Here is a 17,550-nt window from a genome sequence, read left to right as displayed (position 1 = left end):
CGCTTTGAGTGTTATATGAAGATTTCACTTTGAAACTTTAGATGTAAATATTACTAATGTTAACAAATATATGTGGTATTTGTATTTCACCATGTGAGAGTAAATCAATGTAAATTGATTTTACAATTACTTTTTATTGAAATTATAGTGTCATATTAAATTATAAGTGGCTCGTAGCCTGGGCATAACTTTGGACAACCAGTTGTTCTCAACTCAAGTTTCAAATCTAACCCGGTCTTGTAGATTTCTCCTTTGTAACATACGAAGGATTCGTATGTTACTAGCAACACCAGATCAGATTGACTAGCAACATCAGATCCTGGAACCCCCTTTCAGAGTTGTCAGTCTGGACAGTCTTCAACACTCTAATCCTGTTTGATTGGCTCTCAGAGCTTTGAGTGATCTAACAATGCCAGATTGTGGGCCCCCTTTTTATGTTGTCAGTTTGAATGACCCTTGTTTCCGCTAGTAAGGAGTGAGGATCCAACCCTAAGAGGACATCATCACACATTGGAACTGATCACACTGGAACATACACATTCTGTATTTCTTTATTTATTTTCTACACTTTTTATTTTTGCATTGTTGAAATTAACTGTATTTTTGTTGTTGTTGCCCTATAAGTTCAGGTCTCAGTCAAGTAGCTCATTATCTACTTATCGCCTCCTTCCAGAACCAAGATTTGGTCCATTTATAAAATAGTAACAATTTTATTATTGGGGGTCAGCCATGTTATATATATAAAACACGACGAGCCAGTCAGGAGGATGTTTAAAATTTGAAGCAAGCATCTTTTATTCTAGTATATTCTGAGACCATCTTGGATATATTTTAATTGACTTAACACTGTTATTTCTGCATTCTGGGAAGATAACCTGAACATTATCAAAATTGTCTCTTGAAGAGATTCTGCGAAGAGAAGTCTCTTGAGATTCTGGTAGTTTAAAAATGTTATTGATCAATTAACAGAGTAATTCCTATCACAAACTTCAGAATTACATGCTACAATTGAGTAACATGGTTCATGGCTCAAAATTATTTATAGCTCAACAACAGAATCAATCCAACCTATTTTTGCCCTCATCTATCAGAATAAAGTAAATTCTATCACTTATGTGAGTGCACGATCTAGTGTGTACTCCAGTTAAGATGGTACAGACGTAGCAATGAGTTACCTAAATGTGCTGGATGTTGCAAAAACATAGGGGGATGTCTTTTAGTGCTATGTTGCAGGAGGAGCTGTCACGTGTTCTGATGAGTCAGCCTTGCTGAAGAAGAGGGTGGAAAAGGAAGCAAGGAAAAAATGAATGCTTTCCACCTGAAGAGAAAGGGATCACTTCTCCCCACAACACAAAACTTGCCACACCACCATACAAGGTAAGCACTGATAATCCAAACCCCATGGAAGTGAAGTGTTTTTGTAGAACCTTTCATGAAAAAAGTTACATTACACTACACTCAGATTCTCAGTGAGAAAAATGACTTTGAGCAGATGTCCAACGCAAAGCAAAGCTTAACGATCAGACTCCTTTAAAGGAGGAGACCTATTCACCCAAAGACACAGAAGCAATAAGAAAACACCTTCATGATCTGCAGCATTTGGGACTGATCACAGAAACAGTACTTTCTCCTCTCTCATTATTATGGTACAGAAAAAAAATGGTATTGTGATGCAATAAATAGATTAATTTCAGAGTGTGAAAGATTCCTATGCCTTACTCAATCTAGAAGAATCATTCTCAGCCTTAAATGATGAAGTGCATGAGAGATTGAAATTTGAAAGAAGCCATAGTTTTCCTTGATGACATCATGTTTTCAAAAACTGGAACCTGCATTTCATTTGTTTTAAAGCATTTCAACAAATATGGCCTAAAGTAATCACACGAGAAGCGTAGCATTTTTTCAGTTCACTACTTGGGACATGAGATTCCCAAAATGGAGTTGAAACCAACCCTGAAAAGCTAAACATCTGGCCAAAGCCTAGAAATCTGAGTACTTTGGTTGTTTCTTGGCTATTCTGGATATTAGAGGAGATTAATTAAAGAATATTCCAAAATTATTACTCCTCTGACAAATCTCACTTTTGGATATCTTCTGTTGCACGAGGGAGCCAAACCACAGAATCCCACTGGGAAATACTTTGACCCTAAAGAACTGTGTGCTGGTCATCTGCTTGCAAAATAGCTTTATTAAGCACTGTCGAGAAATTTACTTCTGCACCTTGGGTTTGCTGAGCCAAAGAAACTTCTATCACTATGTTCCATAGAACATACCATAGAGCTATTCAGTGATAAATGTCATAATGAATATTACATTTGAGAATATCCCAGGTCCAGTTAAAACCTAATTGTATCTCCCTATAAAATAGTCACTGAGTGTCATAAGCAAATAATATTTTTTTGTATTTCATGTGTCTCTTGTACAGACAGATAAGTTGTGCAGACATCCTAGTATGCTGTGTGAGTGAAGGTTGCACTGCTGCACTGAGCAAACTACAGCAGAAAACAGTGGAAGTAGAAACTCATAGCACTACTTATCGTCTACTTAATATGTGGGACTTAAACATGACTGGCTAATATGCCTTGATGCATAGCAGTGCTATGAGCCTTCGCTCACTCAGCGTACTAGAGGATCTGCAGTTCCTTAAAGTCTTAAATTCATTTATTTGAGAAGTCTTTAATTTGTCTTAAATATCTTAAATCCATCTTTCAAAATTGTGGTTTTGCAAATGTGCATTGCATTTCGTAATCTAGATTTCATATACAAGTTAGCTTGATGTTTTAATGGCTGAATGAGCTCAGTGGAACCAATGGCAATATTTTTTTTCCAAGGCATACTAGTTTTAGGCATGTATATTACTTGCTTTTAGCTGATGGGACTGTTAAAATTGTAGGCATAGGAAAGTGTAAATTTAATAAAAACTGGTTAGACTTTTGTGCTGTGGTTAAAGTCAGTTTAAGGTAATAAGTACAAAGTGCAAGCGGTAATTCGATAAGGCTGTGGAATCGCATATGAAGTTCGCAATGCAAAAAAGTGCTTGCAAAAACCAGCAAACAGCCCGTACTATCAATTCCACCTCAGTTCCAAGAGCCCTATTCTATCTCAGGTAGAAACATTAAACTTTTGTGGAAAAGTGGACATATCAAGTAACTTTCGGTGATTTATCCTGCAGTATAGGTGGAGTTTCTATCCAGCTTCATTGAAACTTTTGAGAAAAAATCTCAGAGCTTGCTTAATATACAATATAATTACATCATTATGCTGCTGTAATTGTAATTGTGTCTTTAACATATTGTAACAAATAGAATATGTAATGCTCCTGCATTGGAGACTAAGTAAATCCATGAAGTCTATCATGGCAGTCCAGTCTGTTGGCAGAAAGTTTTTTTTTTTCTTTTTAAATGCAAATAATTTAACCTAACATGTAAAATAGTGCAACTTCCCACATCACAACTTTAATCGAGATAAATATCTATCATAATGGACCATTGAGCACATATAATCAGGATCAATTATTTTAAGTAGTGCTGCATTAGACCTAACACAAATCATAATGTGGCAGTACTTACTGAAGCAGGTCAGGTTGGGTCTTTCTAAACCTTATTAGAGACACCTGCCCTTTCATGACTGGAGGTTCTCTGTATGGAAATTAGACACATGACCTTGAGTACAGCAAAAAAATCAGGTGAGCAAGTTTTGTATCAGTTTCAGTGCAAATTAATATTATTATGGGAAAATCAAGTGATTTAAATTATTTTGAATTGGATGTGATTATCTGTGCTAGACTAGCCAAGGACAGTATTTCAAAAACTGCCAACATTGAGAGGTTTTCTTGTGCAGTGGTGTTGAAGGTATACCGAGGATGGTGATTGAGGAAAAAACATCCAGCCAATGGGGATCTTATGTACATAAACAATCCATAAATGAAAGAGGTCAAAGGAGGATGTTAAGAATCTTTCTGATGGTGCACAGTCAAGCAAATTACAGCTGAATACAATGCTGGTGCTCCAACTAACATATCCAAACACACAATTTCCTTAGCACAGATGGGTAATAATTGCACATGACCAGTTTGAGTGCCATTGCTGAGTAAGGGAAACAGAACTCCAGTTGGCAAAAGAGTGCAAAAATGGATCAATGACCAGTATTCTATAATTTTACAATTTATAGTTTTATGGCTTTTTATCCAAAGCGACTTACAATTCTGACTGAAAACAACTTGAGCAGTTGAGGGTTAAGGGTCCCGCTCAGGTGATAAGCAGGTGCTTGATGTTTTTGTCTATAGACTGTAGGAGATTAGGGGAGGATCCTTAAAACTGGATGCTGTCTCTGCATCATCATGGAAAATTCTGAAGTGTTAATTATATTAGCCTCTGTTTTATTTGTAAGATAAGTCAGCATCAAATGAATTCTTGCTGTCTTAACAGTAGATGGTTTATAGGTCAGTGCAGCTTCTCTCTGAACAGGTAAAACACAAGCAAAGTCATTATCTATGAGTTCCTTAGGAAACCCACAGTTCTGAAAATATTCATACATTTACATACTTTTTTTTTCATTATCACCGCAAATTCACTTAGACATATATAGTTATAAATAAACATGTAGTCCGGGCTTTACCCTAATGAGAGGTAAGAAAGACAAGCTACTTCATTTTTTTAGGCAAACTGCACTCTTACTGTAGCCAAGATACAACACAAGACTTAAAGATGGACTTCAGAAACAATGTTTTGTGCCGTAAGACACAAAGTAAGTAGTTAGACTCGCCAAAACACTCAGTAGCAGAGATTCCAGTGTCCTACTGCTCAACACTCATTTGCTGTAGAAAAAAAGTAAATACATATGTGAGTTTTATTTGCTATTTTTTACTGTAAAAAAAAAAGTCTGCTTTCCAAAATTAAACATCCTGGACAAATAGTCAGTGTCATGGTAGACCGGTCCCCTACCAGGAGAGACACGCCTCCTCCAGACCAGGACCGTACCACTTGCCTCCCCCGCTCGCAATCACCTGTCATCTGACAGGAGACACCTGTGGGTCATTTAACACTGCACCCTATTTATACTCCTACAGGTTCAGAGGGACAGTGCTGCATATTAGTGGAGAAGACCATGATCATCTGTAGGTGCAATGCTGCTCTGGTCCTGGAGAGTATCTAGACCAGTCACTGCTTCTTTAATGGATCAAATGGAAAATAAAGAACATATTAGTTCAACTTGAACCTTCCTGCAGTGAAGGGATGGTACAAAGCCCAATGTGAACCCCTGGTGAGGGTCATGGCTGTGACCCTGGATGAAGGGTGGAAGTGTGAGGGACATGTGGAAAGTGTCGCATACAAGGTATGCTTCCTGTAGGTGAAAGCAGTGTGACAGAGACTGTCGCTCCCTGAAGGAGATGGTGGTGTGATGGAGACTGTAACTCAGGAAGGTGTTCTGGCTGTGAAGCCTAAGAGCTAGCACTTTGGTGTGGTGATTGGGGCTTGTGTTTACCACATGTTGGACCTGGGTTTGAGACCTGGATATGCTTTTAACCTTTGTCATACTACTTATTAGAGAAACATTCACAATAATTCAAATAATTCAGTGTGGATGGCCAACTGTAAAGTCTATAAACATCTATAAATCTTGGTCAGAAAGGGAAAAATATATCTGCACACTTTCTGTAAGTTGAGAGAAATGATGAGAAGTGTTTGGCTAACCACTAGCCTGCAGCATGCAGATGCTACTTTTCTATTGTCAACTGTATTTGTATTTGCACTGCAGAGTTATATTTTGGAATCCAAATTCTAATTTAATATCACACATTTTTTGGGTGTGGGGCAGTTTGTACATATCTTAAGTTTAGTAACTTATTTATTTATGAATAATATAGCTTATAGCAAAATGTACTTAGAATATTTCTATTAGGCATGGTTTTAAGACACATTCAAATTCAGTGTAAAAAGTATAATAAGGTCCACCTGTTTTAGTTTGGGGGATGAAACAAAGTAAATATTGCTACCCCGTGCTATTAAATGAGATCCAATGGAGAAATTCACTATAGGAGTAGACTTTTTACTAAGTACTTTAAGTAACAGTTTAATAGTCTACTTGTACTTGAGCAATTATTAGTATAAACTAACGATACTTGTACACTTTTTTTACACAACTGTACTCACCTCTGCTTTTACCTCACGAAAGTGCCACTCTATCCTGCTAGAGAGCTGCAGGTCTTTAATGAACTAGCAACATTGCCACCTGAGTTTGAAAGAAGGCTAGGTGTGTATGTTCCCAATTCAGCAATTTCCACAGTAAGGTGTTTTGAAAGTATTCTGCAAAATTAAACTGGCCTTTTTGGCTATTATTTTGGAAATGAAACAAGAAGCTGTTCAAATTTGGCAGGAAATAAAATTGCACAAACTTTCCATGGGAAAAATTCACTTGAACATTCATGCCTTTTGATGGAAATTCTCAAACATATCCACTTTAATGGATGAGCTGTGGAAAAAGCAGTGATCACTCAGTGTTCCTAGAGAAAGGAAGTGTCACCACCATTGTGACAAAGGGTTAGGTTTAAAAAGGCTGTTCTGGAGCCAGGTGCCACCTGAGGCTAGCTTGTTTCTCTGTCCTGCTTTCCCTTAGCAATTAGGTCTGAAGAGCTGCCATGCCAGCTATTGTGGAGCTGCACTTAAAGTGACTGTGCATGGGCTGTAGGAGGCTGTCCTCCTGATTCGTAGTGTAGGCAGTGGGGTGGGCTGTGCCCACCCTCTATACTCTACCTGCTTCCTCCCACTCTCAAACACGAAACATGATGGTGGAAGGTGCTCGGGGCAGCTTCCACATCCTGTGCTAGCCAAATCAAGAACAAGTTAGAAGTGATGAGGTTTTAGTTTTAAATTTTATTTCATATTATATACCTGTTCCTACAAGCCAGAAAAGGTGACTGTTACTTTTGCCAGCTGCAAAAATGTACTCTTTTGTAATTTGTAATGTAATTCTTATTTCTGAATTAGAACACAGGTGATGTAGTGTGTCTGCAGCCTAAACCTGCACACAGCCTATTATAGTTAAAATATTATTTAAAATATAAACACATTCATTTTTAAATTTATTTTTCCTCTTTAAATTGTTATTGTGGTGACCACTGTCAGCCAGAGGAGGATGGCCCCTCCTTTGAGTCTTTGTTCCTCTCAAGTTTTCTTCCTCATCGTCTAGGGAGTTTTTCCTTGCCACTGTCGCCCTTGTCTTGCTCCCTGGGGGCTTGGACTTGAACATTTGTAAAGCTGCTTTGTGACATCTGTTGTAAAAAGCGCTATACAAATAAATTTTTGAATACAGTAGGTATAATGGATATATCATTAAAAGATTTCAGAAATAGTCACTCTTTTAATCCACATTCTGTTGTATGGGTAAATGAGAAGCTCAAGTGTTTGTGTAAAACAAATATATATGAGAGAGAGTATAGACTATACAGGCAATGGCAATATTCACATACATTGAATGAGATTTTGAAAACTGCACATGTTCTGAACTGTAAAATCATAAACTAGCTACTTTCTTTGTTCCTGCTTAACCTCCTAACTCTAAAGTATTCCTGAACTGTGACCAGTCACTTTTGTATGACTGCATGGGGTGGTGAATACTTGTTTGACAAGGTTATGCGAAGCTCATTATTCCAAGCTCAGGTTGGGGTCTAGGTCTGCAGGAGACCCTAGCCCCATTTTTTTAAGAAGATCTAACTGTTGCTAAGCAGATTGCCAGCCATGGACAGTCAAGAATCATAGAAGGTTTGTATTATGTATAAATTATATTATGAAAATGAGACATATCCTAACTAAACTGTTGCTCACTTTTTTTTTTTTTGCTTGCTTTTTTTTTTTTTTTTTTTTAATGAGACATGTTGATATGATCCAGTAGATTCACACCAGCATGAAGAACTTATTTTCTTATATATTTCTAGATATATTTATCATCAATGCTACACATACAACATTCATTCATGTTTCTTGTAGCATATTCTTTACACATCTGCTGTATAGTAGAGATTTATGTTGTTTAGAATAAATATTTTTAAAAATGCATTTCAATTGAACAATTGGGCATTTTCAGAAAATGTTAAAAACTTGAAAAATGAAATTGATATTCTATATTAGAGTAAAATGTAGTGTATGTGTGCAATACATCTACCCCCAGGGGTCAAGCATATCTGGTTAACCTGTCATCTCACAAAGGCCACCTCACAAAGGAGGGCAGAGAAATGATTTTGTCATTTCCATGGTAACCAGCAACTGGACACCAATCAGACTTGAGTGAGGGAAAAGATGTATTCAAAGTGCCACATAAATCCTAACTTGCAATAACTATCTGTGGGAATTAGATATATGGGCTTACAGTATTGAAACAAAGGATGACAAGAAAAGGTAAACAGCATATATACAACTTAGATGTAAACTTGAACGTTAGAATTTTGTCAGGTTTTTTTGGCATGATTTTTATATTTGCACATAAATGTATAAATAAATGTTAGAATGATAGCTCATGACATTTGCCTTTTTCTTTTTTGAAGGATTGATTATTTTGAATGATTGAAAATTTTTATCAATAGCTGTTGCTAATGATTTGATGTTGGGAATTATGATGCTAATATGACCTGAAAGGTGGAAAGCGGTCAAACTGGACTTGAGAGAATGGTTCCCTAATATTATTTTCATTTAAATATTTAAAAACTTCATGAACTTCAGCATTAATAAGCCAAAAGCAACATTAACAAAGTGGGTCACTGTCCTTCTGCTTGCATTTGCATTTACATTGTCAAGAACATGTTACAAAAGCACTTTGTTATCTAAACATAAAATGCATCCTAGCCAGTGCAGTAGGTTAGAGTTCAAAATGCCATTGAACTAGAATATTGCTGAAATATAGGAATCAATGCTGATACCTAGAAGTGCAAAATAAGCATAAGCCCTATTCAGGCAACGATAAGTGCAATAACAAACAATACCTTACATTTAAGTACTAGAGTTTGTTACTCAACATAGGTGCAGGATCAGTGGTCATTTCAAATATTTCACAAATAGATGGGTCTTCTGTCTGTGTATGAAGACTGCAAGGGACTCCGCTGGCTGTCCAGACAGTTAATTCCACCATCTGGGAGCCAGGACAGAGAATAGTCTCAATGCTTGTCTTGCATGAAACTTGAAGCATGGTATTTCAAGCTGAGCTGTACTTGAGGTTCAAATGAGCAATGTGCTTTCCTGCAGGCCACCAGATTCATCTTGATGTTACCGACTGTTCACAGTGCCATCACGGCAGATTCTGAGGTTTGCCAAAAAGCAAACCTGTCAGGTTCATTTTGTCCTTGGAGTATTTTCTAAATCATATGAAACCAAGAAGAATTTTTATAAGAATTCATTTTTATATCTAGGCAATAACATTTCACTTGGACCTCAAAATATAATCAATGACATTAGAATTGATAGAGTAGTGGTATTTGAGTAGGGGAAGATGACAACTTGTTTTGAAGGAAATAATTTCTATTTCACACTCCACTTGGTTGCTGATTTGAGATTGTGAGTTAGCATAACAAAGCCCCAGAGCCTGTGAACTTGGGAAACCTTTTGCCCATGGCACTGTGGAGATGAATAGACCTTGGGCCTGCCTGTAGAGCCCCTCCTGCACTCCCCTGTTCGTGGCTAAATTGTTAATCAGGGTAATTTAATATAGTTTTCAATATGCCTCATCCCTCTTTGGGAGGGCATTCACAACTTCTCTCTCCATTCCAAAAAAAAAAAAGGTTCTTTATTCATACGGGGCGAGACAGGCAGCTGCAGTCTAGCCTCCTTGACTGAAGAGAGCAAGTATCAAGCATTGGTGCTAGACAACAGAGGAGGCAGGGGGTTTTGAATGTGGAAATCTCTTAGCCTCATCTGACTCGGGAGAATAACAGAAGACCCATGCTTTGGTTGGCACCCAGAATGACAATAGACCGTCTCCAAACTGTTTTGCAGACCCCCAGACTCTTTGTTAAACTTGTTCCATGGAAATAAATCTTGTTTTTTGTCAGTAGTTATCAACTTTCTTTAGTAGATTAGACAGTAATAGTTTTTTTGTTTTTTTTTTTTATAAGGGAGTAATATATATTTATATATAATGTACAATACACATTGATTAAGACTTTGTGAAGTATGACCACACATACGGGGAGCAGACATTTCAACTTTCTGAATTATATTTTTGCACTCAGAGCCTTACCTAAACATTGTGTAATGCATCTCAATAGAAACTGTAAGGAGATCCATGCCATAAACACAGGGGTAACACACACACAGAAGACTAACAGCACTGTCATTATCACACAAAGCAGACCAAAAAAACATGCAAGTTGTGATGGCTAATCTAGTTATAATTTTTTTCTCTTTTATATTGTTTAAGGATTTGAAACTTCTGACAAGAGGAAATGGCTGTATTTTTTCAGTGATTCTATTGTTTAAGGATATAATTCATGTCATGTGTAAAATGAAGACTTTATAATATTTGGAAATGTATTAAAATGTTAAGTTTTTATGGCATTTCCTAAAACATTTAAACAAAAACAATGCAACAGTATAGTGACACGATCAGTATAGCCAGGATTTAAAAATGGCATCAAAAATGTAGCACAATGATTATTTATGAATAAATGTTGAACAAACATTTAAAAAATGAACATGAGATTATTTATTTATTTATTTATTTATTTATATTTATATAGTAAGCGAGAGAGAGAGAGAGAGATTCAAAATTGTAAAAATGTGCTAAAGTGCAACAGAGTTTCCAGAGAAACAGAACCTTTCCAACAAAGTACCTTCATCAGCTGTGCAAGCAAAGTGCTTCTCTGTCTTAAGGGTAATCTGTCTATTGAAATCTCAAAGGACCTCTGCCCAAAATGTTCCATTTCTCTAGACACTCTGTACTTAACTACAATTTTGAATATCTCTACATCTCTTACTACAGTAAATTACTCACCTAGAATCTTCTTATATTTATATATAACTAATTCATTTTAAAAATGCATCATAACATGCTGTCAATCTGACAGCACTAATTGTTCATGGGCTTAGATGCTTTAAAGATATCATACACTTCCCTATTAAGGGCAGGTTGGTGGCAGCCTTGTGCCAGACCAGACTTGAATGTAAAAATTAATACTTGCTCACAGCCACCTCATGTCTTTAATCAAAGGCTCTGAGGCAAGACTGCAGCAATGAAAATGAAGTGGAGGCATAAAATGCTTCCCTTGTTATGATAATCAGTATGTCTCTACGTTTGTCTGCTGGACATCGGAAACAGCTTGCCATCATTACTGGAGGTGGGTCTGTATACTCTGAGTGACAGACCACATTCTTTTTATGAAACACACAGCTGGTAAGTTTACATACCCATGTATCTATGCTTAAGAATGGTTATGTATTGGGTCATGTATTGTGATAATTTTACAACATATTATGATAATGCTAATTAGCATGTTGTTTCTATAATTCTCAAGTTCTATTTCTCTACAAGTTCACCATTTTATATATAAATGTTTTTAAATATATTTACTTGCTTTGAATGTTAACTAGAATATGAGAAATCTAAAGCAACTTGAGTTTCACTGCAATGTATACAAATCTTCTAAATAATGCTTGCATTTATGTAGATTTACTGTTGCAAAAGTTTATTTAGAAATGTCCAGTAACACATTAGAAGTGGCAGTATAATATGAACCAGTAACTTAATATCAAGTACATGATAATACATGCATAGGCCTTTTATATTTATTTCTATCATTTACCTTTGATTATGATACTGTAGTTTCCAGCATATGAAACAGCACAGTGTTGTATTATTGCAACATTTCTTCTACAATTCTTGTTAATTTTGGATGGTGCATCTTTTCTGTGAGAGATAGATGAGGACAAAAAGTCTTTGATTTCTCACTATCAAATGATTCAGTTTATTTGGAGCATTGTATCTCAGTCTATCTGTAGTGTTATAAACACTAAAACCACTCAGATTTACATTAAGCAGCTGGTACTTCCATCAGTCCCTTTAAGGTATTTCTTATCTAATAGCTCCACGTATAGTGTGAATTAAAATGTAAATTCAGTTCTGAGTCCTAATCTAATAAGGTTCCCCTGAAAGGATCAGAGTAAACTATTAACATGAGGAGTGCTTCCCACTGAGCAAGACATACCATAATGCACAAACTGAACAGCCCGGTTCCCTCTCCACTGATTCTCAGGTATGTATAATGCTTAAATTCAAAGTTTAATAAAGTCACGGATGCCACAGAAGTTAGGAAAGCAGCCAGTAGCTACTACATGTTACTAAAGCTGCATGTTAACCAGGTGTGTCATTGGGCCCATGGTTATTAATAGTGTGGGGTTTTTTTTTCCTTTTTCACATCAGAACACTCAAATCATAAACATAAAAATGGGGAGTCCACTGCTCTTTCAAAAATGTCTATCATTCAGTGGTTTAGATGTAAACAAAGTATTTAAGGGTGTTTTGGTGTGAAATGTGCCTTTCTAGAGAAATGTACAGAGTCAGAATTGTTTGCAGGTGTAGTTGCCTACTAGCAATCAGAGGCTGTCATGTCTACACTGCAAATATGGCCATTTTATCTGTTATCCAAAATTACATGTGTGCTAATATGTCATACTAATAATGGATACTTGTCCTTACACTGCCCTGCATGTACCTCTCCGCCCTGCACACATTTTGAGTAGTTTGGGTAGGCAGGGGTCGCACACAGTCAACAAAATTCATACATGAGTATTGTTTTGAGGAGCTGCAACAGATCACAATTGTACGTTGCTTAATTGTTTAGAATGGTGGTAAATTGTGCTGTATCAGGTTGCAAAAATAAATGCAGAAAATACAGCATGGTGCCTTTTTTTCAGTTGCCTTTTCAAGTACCAGAAATCTTAAAGTTGTGGTTAATTATTTTGAAGCTACACATAAATACCCAAGTCAAACAGCATACAGACCTCCCCTCAAAGTTCTCTGCATATTCTGCCATTTTCTAAAATAGTTAGCAAGAATACTGTGAAAAATAAACTATAAAGACTATAGTAATATTTTCTTATGCACATTAATCTCAGTTGAGAATGCAGATTTGAGTGGATACATGGAGGTAATCAGTGAATAATAGTTTCTCCTAAAAACATATTTTACACCAATACCTTATAAACAAACAATAGCAAAACAGGCTCAGGCATCAAGCAAGATATTCATAACCTTTTTGTGTAAGAACGTGATGTAGCATTTAGGGCCGTTAATCACTTCAGACATCAAGTTCCTATTACTACAATTGTGAACAATTCTGGCTCAGTAAATGTCTTTAGAAAGGTGCATTTCACAACAAAACACTCTTTAATGACTTTGCTTACATCTACACCATTGAAAGATGAATAACTTTTGCAAAAAGTCAGTTAAGTTCCCCTCCACTGCAACAAATTATGATGGATCATATGTTCTAGAACAGAAAATGCTAAACTTGTAGACAGATACCATTTGCATATTAATTACTAGTATGTTAGGTCAGAAAGGTTTTTTGTTCACTGGTCTGGTTTTAATCTTTATACTTATAGGGTCATTGCTGTCTGCAGGTTAGTGCTTCATATCTTCTGGTAATATCAAGTTGAAATAGTTGTATTAAAAAGAGTAAGATATCTTCTGGATCACATAAATATATGAAAATATTGGTTAGATTAGGGTTGCAACAAAGAGTACAACACACTTGCTGTAGAGTAATCAAATCAAATACAAAAAAACCCTCTTTAGGTTAATCAGCAGTCAGGTCTACATCTATAACCAGTTTCCTTGGGTAAAACTGTAAGGTCACTTACATAAACCTCAGACGATTTAGCAACTTGGTGAGAAATATTATTGATGCTAATGTGAATAATGACTTTCAAACAATTTTAAAAATCTGCTGATTCTACACTAATGAGTGTCATGAGCACATACAAAGACAAACAGAAAGGAAAGATCCTTATTGATACACTACAACTGAATCCTTGAGGATTTTAATCACAGAATTTTAAGAAAATAAAAGTTAAATATGAGCATAGGAGAATGTTTCTCATACCAGTTAACACTTCAGTCCCTCTGGGATTCCAAGAGATTATCCATTTTGTCTCATCCTGCCTTTCCTGAAAATAGAAATAAGACTTTAGGGTCATTGTTAACATATAAAGTATAATACTCTAGTATGCAGAAACAACAACAAAATATGTAGCTAGAAAAGGTGTCAATGTATCTTTGTAACAGCCCGAGTGCAGAAGCAAGACGCACAAAGACAGACGTTTATTGAAAGACGGTGACACTCACTCATAACGTGAACACGGGCACTGACAATGTGAAAAAGGACACAAACAAAGAGAACACGAACAGAGGCAAGGACCGACAGCAGTGCACACACCACCAGGGTTTTACATACGCAAACACAGAACACTAACTAGGTGCAGGTGTGTGCAGACATGTAGGTGTGGTTACAATAAAGACAAATAAGAAACTCCCACTGCACGCGGCGGGCCGTACCACGTGACCAGCGAGAGTGGCGCGCTCCGTGACAATGTTATATGTAATTCCATCTGATTTTGTGTGCATTTTTTTTTTAACCAAATAGACTTCCTTCCCCTCAGATGGGCTCTATTGTTCTCAACTGTACACCCGATCCAAACACCCTTCTGTGAATGTGAAGTTAATGTGATGTATCCATTTTTCTTATGCTTATTGACTTATTGTTTCTCAAGGATAGTGTCATGGATGAAAAGCTTAAATACCTTTTTTTTGTCAGCATGGTTTTCTCCTTTTCTCTCCTCAAACACTAACTAAAGTGTTTAAGAAATACTGAACAATATTTGCATCCTTTTGTCCTCCATAATTCGGCATATGATATACAGCTCCAGTGCACTGTATGAGACCCCAGTATCTCCCAAGAGGCATCTGATTATATGTCTTTCTCTTCATTGTGTTTTGCTGGAGTTATATCTTTCATAACAGCACTGAGGGTTACTAAGTCTGGCTGCATTCAGTCCAGCTCAAATGTGTGAGAGCAAGAGTGGGATCATTTCTACTTTTACTGCAAATGTAAAAAAAAAAATAGAAAGAAAAGAGAATTATGTAAGCTGAGGGCAGAAGGGGCAAAGTGTATTATATAAAAGTAATTTGAGAATTTACCATATTTTGTTTACACTAATGTAAAAAACAAACATTTCCTTACACCCTATTGAATCAACCTTTGACAAAAATGACATGTTGTGCTCCACAAGTTGTATGATATCTGCCAAATCACAATCAGTGCCATATCCAGCCAGGACCAGAATATTGGTGAAGTGGATGGCTTTTTACCCATCAATATTCCCTTCCATCTCCATCACCTATTGTGATTAAGATACACAAGATTAGAGGTACAGTAAATTCAAGATCAGTTCCTTTCAGTATTCAATACAATACAAACCTGCTACTTTTAGCTACTTCCACACCTTTTGGTCTTGGAAAGTTACATATGACATGAGATACCATCTATATTTTACTGTATTGTCCTGGTTCCCCCAGAGAAAGAATAGAAGGATAGGGTCATATCCAAGGAGCTTATAGCTCATTATGCTGCAGCCTACCTTAGTGTTAAGCAAACCACCATATATGCAACTTAGCTCTTACTCTGTTCAGAGTTCTGCCAAGCTTGGATAGACTCGTCGTGAGGTATTATGGTACCAATGAAACTCAAAAGACCTCTAACAATAGAGCTAATCATGACTCTTCCACAGCTAGCATGCATGTCCCTTTTTCTTAACACTGTCCTGATTCCTACACTTCTTCCAGCGTCTATTGGCAGCACATGCCACTGAATAGCCTCCCCATTTCACTGACTGGAAGGTCTTCCCTCACACATTCCTTGGTGAATAATGCTGCAAGCTCTGTCAGGTGAGAAGGTACTTAAGAATAATCCTTACTAGAGTTACTGGAAGGCAACTGAAATTTCTTCTGCGAATTCTACAAATTCCCCCTACAAAATTTTCACAGGTTTTATTGTCGTCTACAAATTTTGCATTAGACAGAGATGGATAAATGAATCTTTTAATGCTGTTTAATGTTATTTGCCTCAAAACTTAGCTGGGCAAGAAAAGAATGATGGTGATATTTTATGGCATTTCCATGACATTTCATGATATTTCCTGATGCTGAATTCTATTGGCATCTAATTGCAGTTCCATGCTTTCCTCTGAGAGGTGTGGTGGGTGGGGGGGGGGGGCATAGAGTGTTAGATGAAGCTAACAATAGCTGCAGCCTGGCCCACCCCCCACCATGCTCTCTCTTTCTCTCTCACTCACACTCACACACACACACACACACACACACACACACACACATACACACATTGCCTCTCTTCCCTCTCCTGCCCTTCTGTTTGCTGAGTGGGTAAAATGCAGCACTGTGTGAGGTACAGTTGGCGGGGCCAGTGATTGGACACAGCAGTCAGCTGAAGCTGGCCATGATTTCTCTCACACAGAGGCTACTAATAGAAAACTGTAGATGCAAATCAACCTGCAAGAATAAAATTGAGGCATGCTGGGTGAGGAAGATGAATTCTACACCTCATACCCACACGATGTCCTCCTCTTCATTATTTAATACGGTTTGGTGTAAAATGACTCCAGTATTTTGACTGATGAGCCACTGTCTCTCTTGCCTTCTTGTTATGCATAATACTCAATTTTGTTAGTCACCGTTATAAATTTGTAAAATAATAATAATAATAATAATAATAATAATAATAATACATTTTAAAAATAAAAAATGTTAAAAACCCAAAAACTTGTTTACAGGGAAAGTTAAGTTACATTTATGGCATTTAGCCAGCACTTTTATTCAAAGCAACTTACAGTTATGACTGAATGCAACCGAGGGTTAAGGGCCTTGCTCAGGGGACAAAAAGTGTTAATTGGGCAGTGGGGGGGGCTTGAACCAGGAACTTCTGATTAGAAGTCAAGTACCTTAATCAATAAGTTACCACTGCTATACAAATGTCTGCTTCAACTGTCTAAATCCTATTATTTATTTATTTTCATATTTCACTAGAACAGGTTGTCAAAACATAATTCATTTCTGACCCCAGTAAAAGAGATCAAGTACCTTTTTGTGCATTTAAACAATATTCAGGTGTTTATATAACAAGCTTAAACTCTGTTGCATCACAAGAGAACAAAACAGAATGTATGATGTAATTTGGACAGCACCCAATCAAATTTGGAATTTGGACAGCATTGAAGGAAAGCCTTGTGACCCAGCACACTTATGATTGCTATGATTGTATTCTTTCCTACGTTCAGATGAGTGTGACCTCAACAAAACCATATAAAATTACAATAGAATGGAATCTCACCATTCCATGTAAATCAGGATGTGTATCAAAGCTATGACCATTAAATCTGACACTAGTCATCACTTTACCATTAGTAACTTTTCATACAAGTTGCATCATACAAATCTTTACATATCTGAGAATGGCAAATCTTGTTGGTCCAGTTTCACTACCAGAACCTTTAC

At 36.7% G+C, this 17,550-nt stretch overlaps 1 long non-coding RNA gene across 1 annotated transcript in view; it reads right to left on the bottom strand.

Annotated features, from left to right (window-relative positions):
* Positions 1–11,218: 11,218 nt before the first annotated feature.
* LOC118242831 overlaps positions 11,219–17,550 on the bottom strand; it is a 15,178-nt gene continuing 8,846 nt past the window's right edge. The window contains exons 3-4 of the long non-coding RNA XR_004777073.1: positions 14,087–14,150; positions 11,219–11,889 (exon numbers count right to left, since the gene is read on the bottom strand). This is a non-coding gene — a long non-coding RNA (uncharacterized LOC118242831). The remainder of the gene's footprint in view (positions 11,890–14,086; positions 14,151–17,550) is intronic.

The sequence above is a fragment of the Electrophorus electricus genome, chromosome 17, assembly GCF_013358815.1.
Source record: "Electrophorus electricus isolate fEleEle1 chromosome 17, fEleEle1.pri, whole genome shotgun sequence".
NCBI lineage: Eukaryota > Metazoa > Chordata > Actinopteri > Gymnotiformes > Gymnotidae > Electrophorus > Electrophorus electricus.
Note: the sequence above shows the minus strand (reverse complement) of the source record. Positions and strands in the feature narration are given on the sequence as shown.